The sequence below is a fragment of the Hermetia illucens genome, chromosome 3, assembly GCF_905115235.1.
Source record: "Hermetia illucens chromosome 3, iHerIll2.2.curated.20191125, whole genome shotgun sequence".
Classification (NCBI taxonomy): Eukaryota; Metazoa; Arthropoda; class Insecta; order Diptera; family Stratiomyidae; genus Hermetia; species Hermetia illucens.
Window position 1 is genome coordinate 149,673,698 of NC_051851.1, and position 24,142 is coordinate 149,697,839.

Below are 24,142 nucleotides of genomic sequence, written 5' to 3' on the forward strand. Positions count from 1 at the left end.
ATTTTTTTCAACGTGGTTATTCCACATGGGATATTCCCTTCAATTCGTTACTGATATCACTATTGGAAAGCAGAAAAAAGGACGATGGTATTTATGTTATCGTTGAGTACATTGAATGCTGTGTCTTCCACATCATTTAGTTGCATTAACCTTTCACACCCAACAAGTATGCCGGTTTGATAAGGCCCGGGAAAATGGCAAAGGACATGGAATTTAAAGAAGTAGGCACTAAGTGTCTTGCCTTTTTGCAAATAAGGTTTAAAGTGTTGTCGTGTGGATTTGTGCGAAGGACCTTTAGTTTTCGCTGGGAATAAGGAAAAGGATAAACAAATGATTATTTGTATGCGGAGTTGAGGATAAGGACATCGAAAATGTCAACAATGAGACTGAGTTGTTTGAATTTTGCTTACCAATCCCCAAAAATCGATGATGTTGTTTCAAGGAGACCGCAAACCCTGTCTGAATCCTTTTCGTTAAATATTTATGAGAGCACCTCGCAATCTAGTCATGTTTTATCCTTATCATATGATTTCCTATACTTAGGAACATATTTTATTATGCCTGCGAAAGGGGAAGGAAGGAGTCCTCCATGACAAAATTCCACACAACAATGAATCTTGCTGCTGAATCACCTATTTCCAGAGAAAAACATCCGCCATGGAAGAACAGCATGGAGCAATTCTGAATTCCAGTCTGGCGTAAACTCGCAGGAGCTCCTTCGGATGTGTCGTGTGTACAATATATCCTGCGAAGTACATTTATTAAATATTTCTTATAAATTCATAATCACATCTCTGTAATGAATCATGTGAAAATTCGTCGACATAGTCTGTGCTCGTTGAATGTGCAGTACATGAAGATGGAGTTGAAATTTAAAGGACCCCCAAGTATTTGTCGAGATCATGGACCATCACAAAGCGAATGGAGGTCTCTTACCCTACCTCCATTCCAAGTTGTGTAAAGTTTCTCTAAACTTTTCAATTAGTGCTGAAGACGGGGTGGACTAAAGGTCGTGGGTCGTTTATTTTGCTATGTGAAGTTTAATTGACTTTATATGCAACAGGGATACTTTATTTGGGCAATACTTTCAGAGTTGTTTGGCTAAGTAATGAGGTGAGAGGAGTTTTCACCGTCTGGGTATGGTTGAGAAATGAGAGGAATTTCGCTTGGAAAATTATGAAACGGAACTTTGGTCGTTTGTTTTGTGGGAAATAGTTTGAAAGCTGATAAGTTAGTTTATGTGAAAAAACTTTCATTTCATTGTTCAAGTTTTTTTATGGAGAAAGTCCAGACGGTTCACTTTTCAGTGAAGTGTAAAGTTAAAACTTTACTTTCAGCAGATTCCTGCAATTTTTTGCTTTCTTTGCCTATAGTTGTGCAGTCCTGTTATATCTGGTCGATATAAAACTTCACAAACCGATTCTTTGGATGTGCTTTTCTCGCGCTTAATAAGTCGTTATTGTTTTGATTGAGTCTTTAAGACATATATGCAATGTGCCGCCCTTTCTTAATGGGTGACCTACCCACTGCCACTTCCGCCTTCCATGGGCATTTGGTCCGTACGTAGACAAAGGTTTTAATATTATCTCAGGTTAAAGTACGCCGATGACAATACATAAATACTGACAATTTTTGCGCGGAACACCCACGACTGTCGGGGTTCAGGTAGTTGCATTTTCAGAGGTTGGACCAAGTATTGAAAGCGGATTTAGCGCTGTTAATACGTCACATGACATCAAGTTCGGTGCCAATGTCGCCGGAAGCAACGCTTCCACAGTATACAGACTGTTCGATACCTTGATATTCCGACCATTCATGGAGTTTGATAACGTGTCAGACTGAGAATTTTGAATCACTTCAGACACATTTCCTGCCCAGGTTGTTAAAATGAGGTGGAGCGGTGATCTAAAGTCTGCATACTGCCCCACAATGATCCGATTATTGTGATCGATACAGAAGGATCGATAATGGAAACAACTCTCCGTCGAAAAGACTCCAGGGTGATTATTGCTAGTTTCCTCGCAACAGCGGAAAGCACCCAAATAACAACTGTAAGAAACATTTTTACGAGGGGAGCGTTAAGTTCGTTTTTGCTCCGTTTGAACTTGTTTACGTCGAAGATACTTCCGCTGCTAGTTGAACGAGCAGTTTTCCTACGCATATTACAATGGATAGCCACATCATCCACAAAACGTGGAGCTTCTGCAGATGCGATTCAAAATGGTTGTGAAGTGCTCCTTCCATTTTTTCAGTTCTTCAGCTCTTCCAGTGTGGTTGTAGTTGGTGAAATTCCTTTTATCGTAGCGTATGCTATGTTCCACTTCCCGTACTTAATCTTGGTAACTAAAGTCCAGAGCGTGGCACTCACTCTTGCTCCCAGCTAACCACAGAGTGCTCGGCTTTTTACGTTCATCGATTCGTTTCCATGTTTCCGCAGTCTACTTTGTGGTTCGGTGTTCTTTGCGGATGAGACCAGAAACTTGACCCGCACTAGAGACAATCGTACTATTGACGGAAGCCCAGTATTCACCAATGTTCTAGATGTCTAGGATGTCTAGAGTTTGTGGACTTGGGGATCCATGCTCTGTTCATCTACAGCAGCGACACGTAAACGAAGGACAATAAGTTGACGGTCCCTTTTAAGGCTAATGTCAGCACCTCTTTTATTATATACTTTCAGAAGGCAATTCCTACTGTCGATGGATAGGGGCGGCGAAAGTTGCAGACATCACCCCAAACACAGGGTTATCAAAATCCACCTTGGTGTCAGATCACCTAACAGGATCACAATTCCAACTTAGGAAGCCTCTCCTGAACTGTATGTAATTCTTTATAAAAGCATCCTTACCTTCCGTTGGTGCATAGTACTCTACAATTGTGATGCTACGGTAAAGATTAACCTCCTGAATCAGAAACCGGCTTCCAAATCAAGAGAGCGCGTTTTGTGGTAGCCGTCAGAAACAGGATGACGTCGTTTCTGTTTCGCGTCTGGGCTTCCACAGTACAAAAGCACATTGCCATAAGTGTAGTAAGAAGGAGAGGCGTCCCCTCCAGGGTCTCATCGTTGGAACTCTCGTTCAAATTGAAGAAAGCGAACATTTTGGGAACTCTCGACAACATTGTCGAGGAATGTGCGCACATTGCGGAAATCAATCTTAATCCGAGCCAAAGACAGTATCCGTGAAATCATCCGAGAAGTTCCTGACGTCTCTGTAGCAATAAAATTTCGAAATTTGCAGGTTGCTAGCCTATAAATTTCTATCCCGTTTACTCTCTTCTTATGACAAGCAGGGGGAATTTTCAGTATATATTTAAGTCCCAACTCATAAGGAATGGTGCTTTTGAAATTTACAGGTGGTTCTTTCTGGCAGATTAACATACACCACTGTGTGCTACAGAAAGCATCAATGACCAAATTCACCCCACTCTTGATACCTTTAGCAAATCTGGGGCAGTTCTGGGGTCCTCCATGGTATAACCACCAATAAAATTGCTACCCTATGCACTATCTCTTCTGCCTTCTAAACAATTTTTTGGGTATACATATAGCCCTGACGCCAAAGTAATTCTTCCTTGGAAATTGTTTCAAGCCAGTACTCCGATGATACGAACTAGAATCGTAATGACAGTAACTTTCCATGTGTTACCCCCGCAAAGCAGAGCATAGCGAATATGTCAATTTAACGTCGTCCTTGTTGGCAGTTACGTCCTGGTGGTTTTACGTGAATGCCCGCCATTCAAACGTAACTCCACGGTCTTCTTATCGACGTTATCTAGTTCCTATTTTATCTTAACATCACGTCGAATAAACTGTGGTATGTGTATCCACATTCATAATGTTCCCCAAAGTTCACTTTTCTTCTATATTTAGTTTTTCCGGTATAGCGACGCATTCAAGTCAAACGCAATATTTACCTTACCCAAATCAATACCATAACGACAGTAGAGGCTCTGGTTTGACCAATTTCGTTGTCATGTGCTGTACAGTTCTTTCTTATCTCGCAATCTCAGCGAAATTGAAAGATACGCCGAGTCTACTCTTCTTTTGTTCACGGTGTTGGCCAATACTTCTGCCCAGCCAAGAGTTGAATATAACAAAATGGATCGCACTATTTCGATCACGCTCTACCCTATCCCCTCGATATTAGGTATTATCCTTGTTAAAGATGAGCTAACTGTTGCTGCCTTCTCCTTGGCAGGATTATCACACCAAGCATTTAATGATTCATTTCGGATCGACCTTATAATTTCCATCCCGGATAATAGTTTCATTTTTCCTGAGGTTGGTGATAAGGAGCGCCTCCGAGTTCCTCTTCACAAGGTCCAGTTTTACCATTCATAACTACTAACTGGACTGAACTTGCATTTGGCTACATGTCTTCGGCACATTTCGTAACTATAACCATCAGCAAATAGATTTTAGAGTTGCGGAACTACTGACGCAATACACGTTGCGCGGTTCCTCATGGAGAAACACCGTGAAAAGCATCGCCCTCTTTACATTGTGTTTCTGGATCTAGAGAAAGCGTTTGACCGTGTGCCACACGAACTCATCTGGTATGCTTTACGACAACACTTAGTACCAGAAGAACTCGTGCGCTGGGTGAATGGTCTACCACGATCCGAAAAGTAAAGTTCGAAGTATGGCGGGTGTATCAAAACCGCTTCGTGTCTCTGTTGGTGTTCATCAAGTTAGCGCCCTCTCACCACTCCTCTTCGTTCTTGTTATGGACACCGTCATACGGGATATCTAACGACCAGCGCCCTACACACTGCTTTATCCAGATGATGTTTTCCTAGCATCTGATAGCAAAAATGATCTCGAGCAACTTGTTCAAAAATGGAATGATCGCCTCATGCAACACGGTCTCAGATTGAATTTAAACAAAACTGAATTGTTGACGCCCGATCCCTATGAAACAGGCACAATGACTGTCAACGGCAGTGATCTGCCCAGAACTGAGCGATTTGACCCGAGGTATGTCAACCGTGTCAGCCAATGGAGAACTGCGTTATGAAATTGCTTCACGCATTAACGCAACCTAGATGAAGTGACGTTTCACAACTGCTGTTGTTTGTGATCGACGTATCAACGAACGTCTCAAATCTAAAATAAACCGCAATGTCGTCCGATCTGTCGCTCTCTATGGTTCTGAGTGTTGGCCGATTATAAAAGACAATGCACGGCGTCTTGCGGTAATGGAGACAAAGATGTTGCGTTGGACTAGTGGCGTGACACGTTTTGATCAAACCCGAAATGAGGATATCCGCGATAGTTATGGGGTTCTACCGATCGGGAGAAAATTGCGAGACAGGCGTCTTCGATAGTATGGTCACACAATTCGGGTTAACGAGAATTCACTTACCAAGATTGGTCTGAACATCGAAGTCGATGGTAAACGACCAAAGGCAGGCCGAAACAACGCTGGATGAGGATGTAAAAGCCTTAAGATTGCACCCAGATCAGGCATTCGATAGAGCTAAATGGTGAAACCGATCACGAGGAGCCGACGCCGCTTGTCAACGGGACAAAGGCTGAAGAAAAAGAAGAATTGATCCCATTCTGAAAAGGAGGAATCAAATGGCAGTTTTTCAACATGCCGAAAAACAATTTGAACGCGAGTTCTTCCTTGAAATTGAAAACCGTATTGGCAACTTACATTGTTTTCTTCAGGCTGCTACTTTGCCTGAATTGATTGTTCTTGGCAACTTGGAGTTGATCACGTGCCCAAATTTCATTCAGTCAATTTTCTTTGGAATCTCTCTCGTGATGTTTGTATCGACGAATATCCAGTTGGGATTCGAAAAAATGCCTTTGCTTGACCCTTTCCAGTTGTCTGTTTTAAAGATTTAGAAGCCTATTACGAGGGGAAAATCTAGAGTTTCCTCTCTGTAACGCTTTGTATTGGTTTTTGATACAATAATATTACAATTTAAGGTTAATTTTTGGTATCCTGTCAGGAAACCATCATTGTAAATGGGAACAGTAGCTGACAGTCGACCATGGTGATAATAGTTTGCGGGGTGATAACATTTTTGGTATTACTGGATACGGTTTAAATCCAGAGAATTATAGAGATGACTTCGTTTGTATTACACTTTTTCAGTTTCCTGGAGGTATTATTGACATAGTTTGATTAATATTGTAAACCTCCAAGTTGATTGGTCTAAGGGTAGTATAGGTCCCAGGGCGAAACGTAGATTGGTACCCACGAGGGAGCATAAAACCTGGGAAACGCCTGCTGAACAAACACCAACCGCTCTACTACCAAACCCTATCTCCACCTCCACATGGTGACCGCTGGGAGCTCTTTCTTAACGAAAAGCTGCTGACGGAGACGGATGAAGGCGAGGCTTCCGCACCTAAAAAACCGGACAAATTGTATCAACTGCTCCTCCAGGTTGGGGATTGGGTAGGACTGAGAACCCTACATGGAAAACAACTTGGCTCCACCCGCAAAACGCGTCGAAACGGCTGGTTTGACGATGAATGAAAGCTAGCTACGGAACGGAAGAATGCCGCACACCGAGTAATGTTGCATTCCCAAAGAACGCGGGCACGCACAGAGAGTTATCACGAACTCCGTCGAGCGATAGTACTGAGTACCATCTATAAGATATTCTCCGCTATCTTACTAGGCCGGATAGCCCCATACGCTCAGAACATCATTGGCCCATACCAAAGAGGCTTCACTCCAGCAAATCAGCAACAGATCAGATTTTCTCTGTGCGGCAAGCTATGAAAAAACTGTTGGAATATGGACACCAGTTGCACCATCTATTAATCGACTTTAAAGCCGCCTATGATAGCATAGCCAGAGTAAAACTGTACACGGCCATGAGATAATTTGGTATCCCGACGAAATTGATAAGACTGACTAGACTGACCCTGACCAATGTGTGACGCCAGATAAAAGCAGCAAGATCACTCTCAAGACCAACAGTCTACGACAAGGGGATCCCCTATCATGCGCCCTCTTTAACCTGGCCCTCGAGAAAGTGATCCGTGATGCTGATTGAGGTAAATGCAAGAGGTACGATCTTCTTTAATACCACTCAACTACTGGCCTGTTTGGTAGAAGATATGTAGTTACCCTGAAGCGTAGAGAGGACTGGGAAGACCCAGAGGAATGCGTGGAGGGATATACGGAAGTCTTCTACACCGATGGCTCAAAAACAGAAGAGGGTTCTGGAGCCGGAGTCTACCTCTCGAATAAAAACGAGAAGTGGGCTTTTCCTTTGGGACAATATGCAACGGTTTTTCAAGCCGAAGTTTATGCGATCCTAAGGGTGGCAAACTGGGTGATTGACGAGCGGTTGAAGGGCAGGCGCATCACAATCTGCAGTGACAGTCAAGCTGCACTGAGGGCATTGAGCAGTCCTTTGATCACCTCGAAAATCGTTCAGGAATGCAGAAACCGTTTGAATTCTATGTCTAGATTCAATACGGTGGAACTACTCTGGGTACCTGGTCACTGTGGCATAGAAGGAAATGAAATCTCGGACGCTTTAGCGAAAGAGGGGTCAATCTCCCCTATGCCGGGACCGGAGCCAGCAATTGGCTAAATCTGTTTTCAAAAACTGGGAACAAGTTTCCCATAATGACAGGTGGCAGAGCCTTAATGCTGCTCGACACACCAAACTTTTCCTGCCAGAACCCAACATACGTACCGCAAAGTTTATCCTGTCGAAAAGCAGGAGGACTTGCAGGTGTATTGTGGGCATTCTGACAGGCCATAATTCACTAGCTGGGCATATGTTCAGAATAGGAATTACCGAAGATGATACGTGTCCCTCCTGTAATGAGGAAGCGGAATCCACGGAGCATTTCCTATGTGAATGCCCCGCCTATGGACGCATCAGGCATCAAATCTTTGGTGCCGATGTTCTCCAATTACGACGGGTAGCATCACATCCACTAACGGAAATCCTACGATACGTTAACGAATCCGGAATATTCCGTTAGACGGGGGACGCGAGTACAATGGGCCACCACGGCCTGAGTGCTCAGAAGCTGTAGCTTCTCCCCACCACACACACACACACACACAACTACTGGCCTATGCTGACGATATCGACATCATGGAGAGAGTGACCCGAGACGTACAAACTGCCTTCATCCAGATGGAGTTGGCGGCGCGAGATTTTGGGCTGCACATCAATGAAGGCAAGACAAAGTATATCATGGCAACGTCAACACCAAAAACCAACCAACCAACAACATCAAACCGCACTGGTCAAACGTAAAGAATAAAGGTAGGAGAATACAACTTTGAGACCGTTGATAATTTCTCCTGTCTGCGGTCGAAAATCACAACCGATAACAGCTACGATGCGGAAATCCGCGCACGGTTATTGTCAGCCAACAGAGCCTATTTCAGCTTACAAAAACTCTTTCGCTCGAAACGTCTTACCATAGGGTCAAAGCTCCTCATGTATTCCCCAGAGGCTTGGGTTCTTTGCAAGAAGAATTTCGAATTTTTAGCCGCTTTCAAGAGAAGAATCCTCCGAAGAATTTTCGGCCTCCTACATGAGGATTGACGATTCCGTAGTCTACATAACGACGAAATCTATGAGCGATACCAAGACCGTCAGGTTGTGGATAAAATCCGGCTCAATAGGTTACAGTGGGCGGGTCACTTAATCCGTATGGATGAGGATGATCCCTTCCGGAAAGTCTATAAGGGCAATATCTATGGTAGAAAAATAAGACGAGGCAAACCCTGCCTGAGATGGAGCGATGGCATGAGTCAGGACGCCAGACAACTTTTAGGGATATCGAATTGGTGGACCTCGGCGCTAAACCGGGATGTCTGGAGTTCCTTATTAAGGCAGACCTAGACCGTATACCGGCTGTTGTGCCGTTGATGATGATGAAGTTGGTTTCTCACTATACATATTGGCAAACTAGCAGATTTGCTATATTCCACTCCAATAAAGGCTCGTCATGTGTGAATAGCTGTCACAATAGAAGGTCGCGTTTCAATTCGCATTTTTGACAGGGACGTTTTATATTATGACTGGAATTTGGATATTAATCGACTCAGCTGTGAATGAGTACCAAAGTCAAATCAGGGTACATATTAACCACGGGCGAGCCCAACGCTGACCACAATGCCCCTAGCATACCGTTACGATCTTGAATGAAGTGCTCTAACCCAGATCCAAATTTGGATGTTTGCGCCATTGATTATTATTATTCTTTCACCCATTTTTCAGCTTTCTTTAATAATAACAGCCATCAAACCCAAGTATGTAAACAAGGTTGAAGCAGCTACGACTGTAAGTTTTTCAACATAGACCATTAATTGTGAAAGTATCACTTTGGAGATAGGCTCCCATTTTCGTTTCCTCCAATCCCCATTAACTTTGCAGAATATTTCCCAAAACAGGGACAATAAAAACCACCCGCATCAAATGCCGATGCTGTCACTTACACCGTGGAGTGCTCAATTCCCACCACAATACGGAACTTTCCATGAACGCGTTTCCACCACCCAATCCGAATTGCATAGCTTCGGGCACGATAACTAAATGCTTTAATCAGTTTGAAAATCACTCTCGGTGCCATGTGCACTATCTGACGAATAATAAGCTCAATGGGCGGACAGCCGGCTTGTGTCTTAGCCAAGATTAGAACACCAAAATGGACCGCACGTTTTCATAGCTCGGAGTAGCTCCCGTAGAATAGGAACGAATAGTAGCTTTGGGAATATCGGAAGTGCTTCCGGTGGTCCCAATGAACATCCAATGTATTTGGTCGGATTTCCCCAAGCCTTGGTCAAAATTTGTTGTCTATTGTCCTCCTTAGGAAAACTGGAAAATCTTCATCAGTCAGTGTAGGCTATAATGAATCCGAAGTCTTTGAAACAACCCCGGAATCACCTTCTTGCCTCCAACTTACAACCGCAGAAGAACTGAATCATGTTCCCCGTCCCTCAAATCCTCCCTTGGCACATCCCTAATTGAAATTTGGCGAACAAACATTCATCCAATATTCTAAACTAAATTGATTACAAGGCAAACACAGCAGGTGAGAACTCAACCGGAGCCTCCTTTGCCACTGCCACAATTCCTCATTTAACGTCAGACATATCCACCCCCAGCCACCCCAAGTCCTCAGCGGGAAACTGAATATCGGGAAAACTGTTCAGTCGTGGAGAAAAACGAAGAGACAATGGAATCCTGTTGAATGCCGTCGACGTCGAAGCTTTGTATTCAGTGCCATCGTGCGGAAAGCCTGCGGACTTGGAACCTGCCGGAGGAAGGACAATCTCCAGTTTTTCTCGCCTGAACGGGCGCTTCGGATGGCGGATATGCAACCTGAAACCATGCAAGGCCGCGTAAAGGTGGGGACGCCGGGATGAGGATGAATCAGTTAAATAGTATAAAAGGGAGGCTTTTCATGCTTGACTTTGCCGGAAAAATGTTTTCGTTTTGTTTGGTGCCTCCTGGCCTTGCATTTTGAATGAAGTGAATCGGCTGAGATGGGTGTGAGCTTTTGGGAAGGGGAACGATAAGATATTCACCACGAGATTGTTGAGTACGATATGGTGCGATGCAATACGATGCGAAATGTGCATTTTTATCCCCATCTAATCTGGATAGTCAAAGATAAATTTATTTCTTAGCAAATATTTCCAACGAGATGATTATTACATTAAATGTTGTCTTTAACAAGAAGGGGAGTGCGCCCTCATAATACATCAAATAAAAATACTAAGTAATCATTGCTCAATGGTTGTCATTCCTCTGAGCCTCCTCCTTGGTTCGATGTATATCTTTTAGGATTTTATATGATTTAAAACCTTATGCAAACCGAATTAATGATGCTATTTTCCTAGAAGTAGAACTCTTCGCAAGACCATCCCCTACTTTCTCGGGAAGCTATCGTAAAGTTTCAAATCACGAAGTGAAGTGCTGGGGCTAGCTTGGTCTCTTCTTTTTAAACAACTATACTTACCACCTTCTGGAAGATGCATCCAACTCATGGAACTAACCACATTCTAAGCTTGGTATCTGGCATCTACCTCCATTTGACCATTTCACTTTGTATTACTATTTCGGACAATGAAGCATTCATGAACAAGTTAAATAATTAATTCAAGTCTGTGCGGGTACAAGTTTACGCTCCATGTTTTGTAAGAAATCTTATTTTTGCTCCAATTTTTCCGTGTGTATTTGTTGAAAGTAGGGATCAACCCAAAGGAGCAACCGTTCTTTTTCTCGAACATTGCCATCGCTTTTATCACTACTAATCTCTCGCTTTTCCATCTTTTCTCTAATCGGTTGTATGCACAGACGCGGCGTCATTCTCGTAGTCTATTCCCATTATTTGCGTGAAAGCGTACATTATTAAAGAAAGTGCCGAAGGTACAGCCAGTCTTTAAGGGGTAGGTAGGTAGGTATCGGTTGCATCTTCGAAAAGCTCAATTAGCTCTGGGGTGCACCGTTTTGATGCCACGTAATCCTAAGAATATGACTACCGTGGAAGAAGTAAGGAAGCAGAGTCCAGCCAACTCAGATCGTCAGAGCTAGGCCGCAGCACTCACAAAGGATAGCAGTTCCCTCACCCTGCAACTAGAGATTTTTTCAGGTCCCTAAAGAATTGACTATGGCTAGAGCTGGAGAAGTTCCTGAGGGCTTCTTCCTCCTCTTCGCTAGGTCTGGCGGCATGGTCCCTTATACGCCCCGTGGAGACTATCGTACGCATTTCTATGCAACTGACTCCAAAGTCCTGGCGATCGGGAACCCAAATCCCTGCCTACCCCACCCGTGGGGCGTTGTTGCTGAGAACAAAGCTAGCCGCCTGGTTGTCGGGCAGAATGGCTATGTTTCACTTGGGGCTCGGGCCATGCCCAACCTTCGACAGTCTTCCAGTATCGCTAATAGTTCGTGGAATACACTGGCGAATCCTGGAAAACTGTACGACTCGGCTACATTGTGTATATCCTGGAAAAGCCCAACATTGCCAAGGATGTTACTATGGCCGTACCGCTTTGTTGTCCAACATCCGGACTCACCAGATCAAACAGCACTGCACGCCACAGTGTACATATTGAAAGCATCTGCCAGGACTATAGAACCGCGGCAGCACCTGCATATCCTGTTTTTTGAATCGTTTGAAGCTTGGTTCTATTGGTTCTAGCTCAGTGCCTTTCACCACACGATAGAACCGTACGTCATCATGAGGCCAACCATGGCTGTATACATCCAGAGAACCATCCTCGGCTCTTGAAGTCGTAGTTTCCAATTTACTTTAGAATCCAAGATCACACTTTACATTGGAGGAAAGAGTTAATCTCTATTCATTTAGTTGCGGAGGTGAAACGCATCAGTTTCTCTTTGGTTGGATTCATACCTAGTCCACATTTCGCAGCTCACAGGCATACCTTTCACAGAACGCCTTTCATGATTTCACTCGTAGCCGAGAGAAACATCCCCAACACTAATATCATAAAGTTGTCGGCTTACGCCACAATTTAATCCATCACTGTCAACTAAAACATCGGAGAGATGGTCCTACCCCAGTGCGTACCTCTCCTCACTGCTCTGGTCAAGTGGCTACCACCCAGATCAGATTTCATTACCCTAGTTTTTAGCATGGATGCATAAGATACCCCTCGAATCATATTCTGGTTAGAGCTTCTTGATGGTTTTACTAATACCTTTAACAGTTAAATGCCCTCCCCCCGTACCCAGGAAGGCATCTAAGGTATATTGCTTGTAACGTAATTACCACTAAACCTTGCTAATTTGCTGCTTAAGATGGAGCGATGGCATAGGTCAGGACGCCATACAGCTTTTAGGGATATCGAATTGGTGGACCTCGGCGCAAAACCGGGATATCTGGAGTTCCTTATTAAGGCAGGCCTAGACCGGATATCGTTTGTTGCGCCATTGATCATGATGATGAATTTGCTTGTGAAGAGCGGTTTCTGTAGTTTTGCCTTTGAGGTAGACGTGATAAGATTTGGAGAAAGACGTTCTCTCCATGATCGTCCTTAAACGGATGTCAAGGACTCGCTCTGAAGCCTGGAATACAAAAGAAATGAGGCTACTTGGCCAACTTTTTAAGAAGGAATGGGTTCCTGTGTTCTTTGGCCACAATCTTATTTACTTACTGATAGTATTGATGGACGACTTGTACCTTGCCAGCCATTTTTTTTATGGCTGCCAATATTTGTGCCATGACCTTTGACTCCAGTTCGCCTGTCGTGACAATGCTATCGATTCGCATATTGAAGAGTTTGTTTCTTCTTCATCAAACTTACTTCAGTCGATCCTACTGAGGTCTCTGAAAGGGTTGGAGACTTCTACAGCGCAATTTAGACTGAAAAGTATCAAACTGTGATCTGAGAAAAATCCCTGATCAGATAGTCTCCAGTTCGAAGTTCCATTTTCGGTTGGTAGGGTGATATTAAGAACGTCCTCCCAACTGTTACAGTTTTCCGAACTAAGAAAACGGACAGTTGGTGTAAACAATAAAGTCAAGAGGTGATTTCCGAGCTGCCCCAAAACGCATGCGCCGAAGGCTGTCAACAAGTTGGCTTCCTTTGCTGCAATGATGGTCGTCAAATGTTGCAGTTATTTTAATGGAGCTGATGTTTCCTGCGTCATATAAGCCGAGAAGATATACACCTTCTCCGACCCCGCCTGCTCCATTTTGACCTCGCTTGGGTCGCTGGAAATCAGATCTGCACACAGAAAAGCGTACAAGCTTTTCCTGTCGAGGAAATTCACTTTAGGTCTATCCCGATTAGTGTCCCTTGTGCTGTGGAATAACTTTTTATATTTATTTTGGAGCCCCTTGATGACTTGGCCTGATCCGATCCTGGGCTCCTGTGTTAATATGACGTTGACGGCGTCGACTGGATTCAGGTGGACAAATACCCTTTACTTTATTGAAATTTTTATTTCGGAACTCTGGGCTTGGAAAGAAAGCCGTCTCCTTGCCCTTTTCAATTCCCGCTTAGCATATTTAAACTGTTATGTTAGCATATGATGGCAGTCCTAATCAGGAACTTTTCGTCCACGATATTCTCAGGTGACAAATGCGTCTCGATGATAATTTCCACCTTCACTATGTGCACGGTGAATCTCGAATAGTTAAAAACAACATGCCTCGCATCCACCAGAATTATATCGCATGTCGGGCAATATGCGGGGTTATCACGCACAAAATGATGAAGATATTAACAATACCCTCCGTGTTCGCTAGGAATTGGGTTACATCGTAGCTAGCGTCTCCATATCATGGTTTAATTCACTTTGAAACATTTGGGATGATCTTGTGAGTCCAGCGTCCTTTAAGTGAGTCGTCCCATTCCTTCTGTAACTCTTCTCTATTTCCTCGGTTCGTGCCAATTGTCGTCGGTATAGGATTCGATGAGATTAGATATTGTCTGCTATTTGTAGTCTAGCCTAAAATTGATAGATCAGGAACTTCCTCCAAACTATCTACTAGCCTAAAATTGATAGACTAGTTTACAGTTTGAAGGAAGCTACTGGTCTATCAATTATAGGATTCGATGCCAATGAGGGGCGCACATGTTGTTGCACGTGCCTCTTCGCCTAATTGTTCCAATCTCGAAACTGAGACAGGAGCTACATAAAGCAAAGGGGAGCCAACAACTTTCAAGGTAAGGAGCCGACACCTTAGTCTTTGGTCGCCTTTTTTCAATAAGATGTTTGCCAACAATGCAGTAGTACTTTCAAGATGTGGCTTGAAGTTTACTTATTGGTTAACCATGACTCCTAGGTATCTGAGCGCTGGTTGCAATTGTATGACGTGTTTTTTCCAATCCTAATCTTTATTGATGTTTGGATCATTCGTTTAGTGGTAAGAACTACTTTGCTTTTATGCACTGTGAGCGCCAGACAAGCGTTTTCTAGCGAAGATATGATTTCCTAAATTTCCTCATTTGTCAAAATCTTGTGCCACGATAGCCGCTCCGATGTCATCTGGGAAATCGAGACCGGTCACCCCTTTGGCGAACTGTAACTGGTTGTATATTATTATCCACAGAAGATAACCGAGCACCGAAGATCGTATGTCAGGCATATAGTCCTCTTTGACGAAGTATCGCTCAGAGGCTTATTTGGCTTAGGAATTAGCACTAGTTACTGTTGCATCCACTTTTCCGAAAAATCACTTCTTTGAAGCACGCTGCAAATGTTTCAGTGAACCCCTTTGGAACTGTCTTGTCGATCACTACTAGAGCTTCATTCGGAATGTCGGCTAAGTTCGAAGCTCTATTTTCGAAAATCTTCTTCGCGACTTCAATGATTTTTTCTATGATTACCTCGAGAATTCGATTCACGAGTTCGATTCACTTGAACCTTTTGGGAAGAGAATACTAATGATATGGTGCAGCAAATCAGGGTTGGGAACCGGCAGGGATCATTGATTGACGCCATGACTGCTTTGTAAGCACCTTCTCATGAGTCGGAATCCGCCTCCGAGCATAACCTTTTGAAGTGCTAAGTTTTACTTCACGAAATGGCTACTTGCAGTTCTTTCCTTGCCATTCTATATTGGTTGTGGAATTTCTTAGACCGAGATCAGCTGTGTCCCCTGGCTAGAAGGCAGACTTCGGAGCATTCTTCGGTTTCGGAAATCCACCAGAAGTTGGACATTCATTTCTTGAACACAGAACGGTGTAAGATGAAAGTGTCACATGGTTTTTGGATTTTTTCAACAATCTACGTTGTCTTTTCTACTGCGTTTCCCACCGGCACCATCTTCAGTATTAGCATTTTTTCGAACATTTCCTTATTAAATTTTTTGAATGTCCAATCTGCAGTTTTCTTGGTATGTTTTGTCTCGTCCTATACTCCACCTGGAAAATGATAGAGTGATGATCACTGTGAGTATATTCCTCGCTTATCATTGGAAATCCTCGGACCCTATATCCCGTCTCCAAAATGTTTTGGCACAACCGGTATATGCCAGAAGGGCGTAATCAGGCGTGAAAGTGCTTTGAGATATACGTGACCCCTTGCATTTGTTTCGTGGCTACCACAATCTTCGGCCCAGTCTTGAAAGTTGCTAGCTATCTTCGGAAACCAATCTCTCCACTATCAATACGAATTCATTTAGCGTGAGGCTTGGCGGAGCGTAGTAGTTCGATATGTGGCTGACGCATACCTTGGTCCAACGTGAATCCGTCTTCAGGTTTGAAATACCAATGTGAAGATCTCCGTTATATTCACATATGATCGCAACCTCAATTTGGCTTTTAAGCACGACAGACAGAAGTCTGCGTATCTATCTACCCATCTCTCACAAACATCCTCTTGGAAAAAATTACTGATTGATTAGAAATTTGGTAGGAAAGTGAGAATTGTGAATCTTTACCTTAAGATTAAGAGATTAAAGAGGAGGGGGGGGGGGGGGGAGTCCACATACACAGAACAGGCGGGTGTGAATTTTTTCAACGAATGCGCTCACCCCACATGATCAAATGAAAGAAAGATTTTGATTAGTGCTTTTTAAATCTGTTGATTTGAGAAGGGGAGGGAGGACTGCGAGGCTGGAAAGTTTGCATTTCTTTCACGGACCTATTCACGGAAAGAACTCAACTGAAAAATTTTAAAAAAAACTACAAAGCTGCCACTATCTGGTGCCTAGGCGTGAAAATACCCTTCATACAGTTTCATACAACACAGTTAACAATAATATATTACTCTAGTTCTTAGAAATCGACTGAATATTTCCCTTAAATTCATTCTAGAATCATAAAATTCTGCAGTAATGTAGACTGTGATACAAAGCATGATACTGCCGAGTTTGGTGGATATTGCAATGTTACTAGCAAAATTATAATAGGTCAAATGTGTCGCTTCTGTGCAAATTTACTACAATCTAAGGTTTTGAAAATCAGGATTGCACTAAAGTGAATAGTCTGACATACTATGGACATACATATAAAGAGCTCACTGCAAATGAGGCGAAAGATCTTCCAAATATTCTTATATAGGAAATACTAAAGAAAACTTTTCATACTCGAAGCTTCCAGCTTGAGGTTTCTCCCGGTTCCCGGTTTCCAGCACTAAACAAGTGCTGGAATTTGTAAGGAGCATATTGAAAGGGATATCCGGGCGGCTCAATAGCGGAAACTCTAGGCTGTCGTAGCAAAAGGTCGGGGTTAAAACTTCATTTTTGACAGAGGGATTTGTATCGTAATGTCGTAAATGGGTACCGAAATCAGAACAGGATAATAATCAGGAACTAGCGCAATGCTGATCATATAGCCTCGTACTGTATAAAATATAGAGCTACGGTCTTGAATGTATTCTAGCACGCTTCAAGGCCTTCCTACAATTTGACTGTCGCGCCAACGGGAAAGGGGTATTTGATAATACTACGTAGTGAGACCTACTTCTTCAATAAGGACAACAGGTGAGCAACATTGAAATTTATCTCGCCAAAGATTGCAAACATTACCGCGTATTAAAGCATATATCCTAGATACGATGATCTCTAAGTGTGAATATCGTACTGCGTCCCACCTAGAGGATTAGGGTTGACACATACTTTTCAAAATAATCCATCTAATTGGGCTCCTTTTTAAGAACAACCGTAAAGTGGATGGCAAAGGTTAACGTAGCGTAACGAAGCGGTTTTAATTGGTCGGGATTTGCAACAGCGTCCTTAAAATTTGGAGCATCCACTTTTGACCCCCTTTAATGCCGATGGGAAAGTTCTAAAGGAAGTTGCTGAAATCTTGGCATTAATGCAAAAACATTTGAGTATGTAATTTCAGACTCTGCTAATTTTAATATGCTCATAGAAGAGTGAAGTTTCTATCAAGACATAGAGTGAGTTCCTAACGTACATGACGATACTAAGAGGATAGAATTCACGCCTACTTTTTGTATCCTTTCTCGCTACTACATATTCCACATACGTTCAACTTAATTAGAGGCGCTTTATATTTTACCGTAGAATAATAGACAAAAGGATTACCTGTAATCCTTCTACCTGAACGGGGACTAGATTCCTCCTGCGCTCTCCTGTTTCCCTCGTCCTTCTTTCCTTCCACAAACAAAAAACATTGCATAACTGTGTGACTGTGTCAGCCTATATCATATCATTCCCATTTGTTGCTTCTCTGACAAAGACCCATTATCCACCACGACATCGCAATACGCATGTTCAAAGCATCCGCTTCTAGCCAAGCTTTTCCTCCCCCAGCGGCGATGAGTCACACTGTTCGGGAAATCTTCAATTCGTTGCCTCTCCAGCCAATTCGTTGCATCCAAACCATTCACCAATATATTCACCACTGTATGGCGTACGGCTAAGACCCGACACATTCCAAGAAGACTTTTGAAAAGCTTTCGATTTTCGAGCGGCAACTACAACCATGAGAAACCAGAAAACGGAAACCACCCTCAAAGTCGTCAAAGTCATCGTCCAAGTCGACATGGTGTCGGTCGATTGTCGGGGCTAATTTTCGTTAGAGCCAGTACTCATAAATGGGGTGAAAAGAATTCACGGTTCTCGCATCCTTGCAATTCGTGGCCTCGTGGAAACATCAAAGAGACGGAGCTCACAACAGAAATGTGAACAATTTGTATATAATTGTAACGTCTGGGTCGTTATCGTCACCCTCGTCCCTTACAACCTACACTCTCGGACCAAGTTTAGTGCCGTTCGTTCATCGCCTTTTTCACCTTGTCTTTCTCCCTTGTCCGGTCGGTCAAACGCACAGTTTTAACCCTAACCCTGCTTAAACTGCTTGTGCTCCCAAAGTGCTACTGAAAGTCCTTCATGGGATCGCCGTTGTCCCGTAATTTTCTTCAGAAAATAAAATGAAAGGACAACTCCGACACTCGGAACTCCCTTGAACAGCTTCAACCACTGTCTGTTGTCTGTGTTTTTTTGCAACCCTAAGTGCTTTAAAAAATTTCGCTAAAGTTTTACAAAGTTTAGTTCGTAAGTTGGCTTTAATGCAATATTGTACGTGAATAAGATTAAGGGTAGTATCTTTTCTAGAGAGAACGTTTCTAGCCAAAAGTGAGAGCAACAATAATATTTTTACGATAGGAGTAGATACCCTGCCAATTGGCTGTGATTTTGTTCGTTGTAATTAAACATTTTGTGCTTTAACTGTTGTTTAATTTCCAAACAACCCCCAAATGAAAACAAATCACTCCGATGTGAATGGAACGTGCGAGGGTGGCGCAGCGGAGTGGAGTGAACTATGTGCTCGCCGCGTATAATCACATCGAAATGCAACCCCTCTGAACTCAACTCGCATCGTTGAATTCTGAAAAGACTACGGTCAGCTGGGCGCATCTGTCCGACCGGTTGCTCTGAACCGATACGAGTGCGCGACAGTAGCGGTAGGGGTAGGGGTAGTCACCCCCGCCGAGTGCAGTGTCCCGGACTCACTAAAATCGCGAATTTCCAAGGGTGTTTGTTTTTTACAAGTTCGTGAATCTGTGTCTGGCCAAATTGAAAACGCTGTGCATGGTGTGAATTCAAAAGGATAATTGCATTGTGCAGGAGTGCGCTGCAAAGCGAAGTGGAAGTAGTTCCTTCGCTTTTCTCAAACATAATATTATAAGGAAATGACGCAAAACGCCACGACCAAGGAAGGATCCTTTCATACGATTGCATAGTACTCGGTACGTATTCATAATGTATAGCTTTCAAGATACAGACAATGGCGCGGGAATGAGGGGATGTAGTAAGGACGAGGATATGCTCGATGCACATGAAGAGCTACAAGACATGGATGGAAGTGGCCCTCAGGGCATTCCCCACGCGGAACAAGAATGTTGAAATATTGTTCGGAAACCACAAACAAACCTTCTGACTGGAAAGGATGATGGGAGTCACATGGTTTCTAATTTTGTCCTCGTCTAAATTTCCTGGCCTCAAACAAACATCTGCGGCCTTTTTCAATAACATTATAACAAAGCAGATTTAAGGGAGGGAGCAGTAGTAATTTGGATATCCTATTTTCTTATCGTCGAGGCACATTTGGTATGAGGACTGTACTTTGCATGTTGTACGTGACTAGCCTTAATTTCCTCCTTAATTATATATGTCTACTTTCCTCGTTTTGTATCACAAGTTAAAGAACTTGACACGTTATTAACATAAGTCGACATGTTTTCCACATGCTCCACGTAACAAGATCCTATGCTTTTCTAGGACTAACACAGAAGTGAATGTGCTTACACCATCCCCGACTTAAGTGAAAAGTTCTCTCATCTTCCAATGGTATCCTTTTTTCCTAGCCATGTATTTACGGAGGATATACAAAAACCAAGTGATTCTATATCGCTTCAAAGATACAGAATACTTAAAAGTCATCTCCTATAGTAGTTATCAAAGTTGATGACGACAATGATAATGCCACTCGAAGCAAACTCTCGAAACATGGTTTGCCGCTGAACAAGTTGTTGTACAAAGTAAGGAGGACATTCATCGATTGGCGAGGCCTGAAAACTTTAATAGGCGACATCCTGTCTGTGTTGTTGATGTTTATTGAAAAGATGTCCTCCTCGTTTCGCTTCTGGAATTTTACAAGGATATTTTGTTCCAAGGAGAAGAAACGAGAACATTTCTCTGTTTGGGATTTCCACTCCATATACAAGAAATTATTGCTTAGTGTAGGGTAGGTTTCAGTTTGATTTATGTTGAGGAGGGGGAATGGAAATTGAGAAGGATATTTTATTTGTATATTTCGGTGGTTTTGGCAAGACGATGTTGTTTCTCAAATATCAATTTTCAGTTTTTTTCAAAAGATTGCGGGAGCCTGTCCAGGATTCTCTTAGGGGGTTATCTAAGAATCCAGCATAGAAACAAGCGCTATTTTAATTAAATTTATCTTTGTAATTTAAGATAGTTACTGTGGGGTGGGCAGGTGCGTTGGCCTGATAAGAACGGCATTGTTGTCTTCAAGAATGACCATTTTTACACCATTACTTCCTTTAGTTTGAGAGAGGGCTGCCTAATTCTGATTATGGGAAGGTTTGAAAGACTATCAGGCCCCGTTTAGACGCTGGTATCGAAGCTAACAGCTAAAGGAATGGGAACCAACCAATTTCATACCAAGCCAAAGATAGCACATCATACTTTAGGTCAAAGTTTGGTAAGAGATAGAGAGAAAATATTTTTAAAAACTTGGGTGCTAAACCCGAAACGAGGGGGACCAAAAAAAAAGTAAGTAAGAATAAGTTGCTCCCCATTTGGTCCCACCCGACATCAAGTGGATGTAGACTTAGGAACCCTCAATCCTTAAACAAAATATTTTAGTTCTGGCCAAGCTTTTGCCTAAAGTATCAGAGGATGGACGCCCAATATAATCCGCAGACGTGTCGTGTTTTGTGAATTATATAAGCGTTTCACATTTGTGAGCCGCTTCGGTCACACTGCTCCCAGGGCAGAGGTGAGACAGTTATCCTTGGCCAATTGCCCCTGATACGAAATCATAAAGTCGTCCTCGCTCACTTTTCAAACTTGGGTGCTAAGCCGGTAACGAGGCATTCATGTTTCCAAAATAGAGGGAGTAGGTTGCTTGCTATTTGGGCTGACATCGACATCGAGTGAATGAGGATCCTTAAATAAAGAAATTCTGAGGTTACTAAGAAGACAAATAATTGCTGATGGAAGTGGAAAACGGTGAGATGAACTAGCGAGTTAGGAGAGAGGGGGGGGGGGGGGATGAAAGAACTACGAGAGGCTGTGATGTTTGACCAGAAAAGTGTGAACTGGTTGCTTCAGAAATTAATCAATGTGAACCAAATCGTATTTGTAGAATGCCTCGATCAAAGTTCTAAAATAAAATCAAGTTTTGTTGTCCAATACGACTGCCCGTTGACTTATAATATTTTCTTCGAAACTGCGCTAAAGTTAGTTATCCCTCCCCCTCCTGGATCCAGAAGATGTTTGACTAGGTGTACTTGGCGAAGCATCTCTTTAAGGTTTGTTACTCTCCAGCTAGTGCACCTCTATCGCGCAAGTGAAGAACAGTCTGGGATGATGTGAGAAGCCGTCTTGGCCCCTTTATTGCACACAGACACACATCAGGTTGCCTGAAGGATAATATTCCTAACAGTGTCCTCATCTCCTTATCTAGTTCCAGGATTTGATTCGATGTTCCTCCTGTAACTTCAATTCGCTATAAACCACTGCTATTTCTCATCGATGAACTAGTTTTATTTCCCATTCGTTTATGGTTTTGACGGTTATGGCTTTACTAGCTCCAAATGCATGTTCGGGTCCTACAAATAGTAAGGCACCATTTTTGCGAGTGTTGACACCTTTATGCCACGATATTTGTTATCAGGATCTTCGGGTTTTGCAGGTATTTCCACATTGATTTAGATTTGGGTTGAGGTGAAATATAATAATAACCTCTGAGCTATTGACGTCTGTACTTCCTCTATACCTATTGCCTTGACCTTGGTTAGTAAGACGGGCAATTCTTCCACATCAAGGTCTCATAATAGTGTAATAGAAATCACCGGGTTACATTGTTTCACCACATAAATGCACTTGAGCTAGAGGGCCTTCCTGGATCAAGCGGTCTGGCAGGACTAGACTAACAAGCATGCTGGTTGTGGTGCAAATAGTCGGATATCGACCTTTTCTCATTTGTGCTACAACCAACTTTCCCAAAGTTTCGACTAATTAGCCTATAAGCTTTGGTCTATAGCTTTGCTAGACAAATCACATTAACCTGCTTCCATTCCATGTATATGTAGCCAAGTGTGACATTGGCACCACTCGCGATCTGAGAAGTGGACTTTTAGAAGGGTTTCCTCAACTTCTTCCCCAGCTCTTGGGTTTGTCCTTCCGGAACTTTGCAGCACATACTGCTTTGAGTTCCTCATAGAATTCCCTCCACAAACTCCACTTTCTTTTACGGATTATTTTACTGTTTGGTTAGTTTGATCCTTCCACTTACCTGCTCCCTTGCTCTACAATCGGCATGTTTTCTGCCGCGGGATGGCATGGGTTTGGTTCCACCATCTGCATTCAGTTTGCTTGTGCTTCCTTATCCTACCTAATTAGGCAACCATTGCCCACTATGCTGAAATGGACCTGGGTTCCTTACAGCTGCCTATCCGTGGTTTTAAGCAGCCATCAGACTATCGTCAACCATTCATAACACAAGGCTTATTTCATCCTCATCTCAATTGGTATCAATGGTGCTTCATTCGTCACTCTTGAATCCTATGTTTTCAATTTTCAGGTGGAGTGGTTACACCTCAAGTTCCCTGTTCCATCTTACTTTGCTCGGAATTAAGTTTTCCCACCGAACATTGCCATTTTTAGGGGAACAAGCGCTTTTACCTACGAGACGTTCTCCTTCTGCAGCTTTTGTTTTCGAGGTGAGCTCCATTCCCAATGGTATTTCAGACTTCGACCATTTCTTTTTTATTGTATTAAGAATTTCATTGCCCTGTTTGACACGCCTCCTTTCTGCTTCTTTCGTTCGGCTTTGGACTCATGAAAGCTTGTTTCCCGTTGAGGTTTGACGGACCTCGACGCAAAGTCAGAATGTCTGGAATTCCTGACAAGGTGGATCTAGATCACGTTGATGATGATCATTATTCTGAAATATCTAAGCGCTGGTTGCGAAAAAAATTTCCCTGTTGCTTCTTTTCGTCTCTTCCTGATCGGTACTACTGCAATTCTATATTCAGCACAGTCCATGCCAGTATTTTTTGACCAGTATTAGGTCTCCTATATCACTTTGATTACAAAACTATCGATTTCATCGAAGCGTTTTACTACGATTGTTATTGCAATACTAATTCATGAGGACAGTGGTACTATCGGCGATAGGAAGATGTAGTGACAATATTCCTTGGTACACAATTATTCATAGTGAAGGACCTGAGATTGAATCTTGTTGGATGCCACAGTTTGTCGTGCAGTTTTATTTAATGAAAAAATCGATGAAAATGCATAGAATGTATTTTGGCGTCTGTAGTTTGGTTAACGACTCGATAACTTTGTACCACTTTGCGCAGTTTGAAGCATTCCTTACATTAAGGATTTTCATTGCGCACGATTTATCTCCTTCCATCGCAGCCCAGTAGTCACTATATTGATTGCCGAATCATTTTTATCTGGGTTTCAATACCTTCAGTGCCTTGTCCTTCTGGTGTC

General features: G+C 42.9%; 1 protein-coding gene across 7 annotated transcripts in view; it reads left to right on the forward strand.

Moving 5' to 3' along the window:
* The window catches only part of LOC119651713 (protein sickie), a 467,977-nt gene that overhangs the window by 301,385 nt on the left and 142,450 nt on the right, over window positions 1-24,142 (forward strand). The window contains exon 1 of one of the 7 annotated variants that reach the window (XM_038055432.1): window positions 18,390-19,638. The exons of the other annotated variants lie outside the window; for them this stretch is intronic. The gene's annotated coding sequence lies outside the window, so the exon portion shown is untranslated. Of the gene's footprint in view, window positions 1-18,389; window positions 19,639-24,142 lie in introns of those variants that run through there. 7 annotated transcript variants of the gene reach the window in all.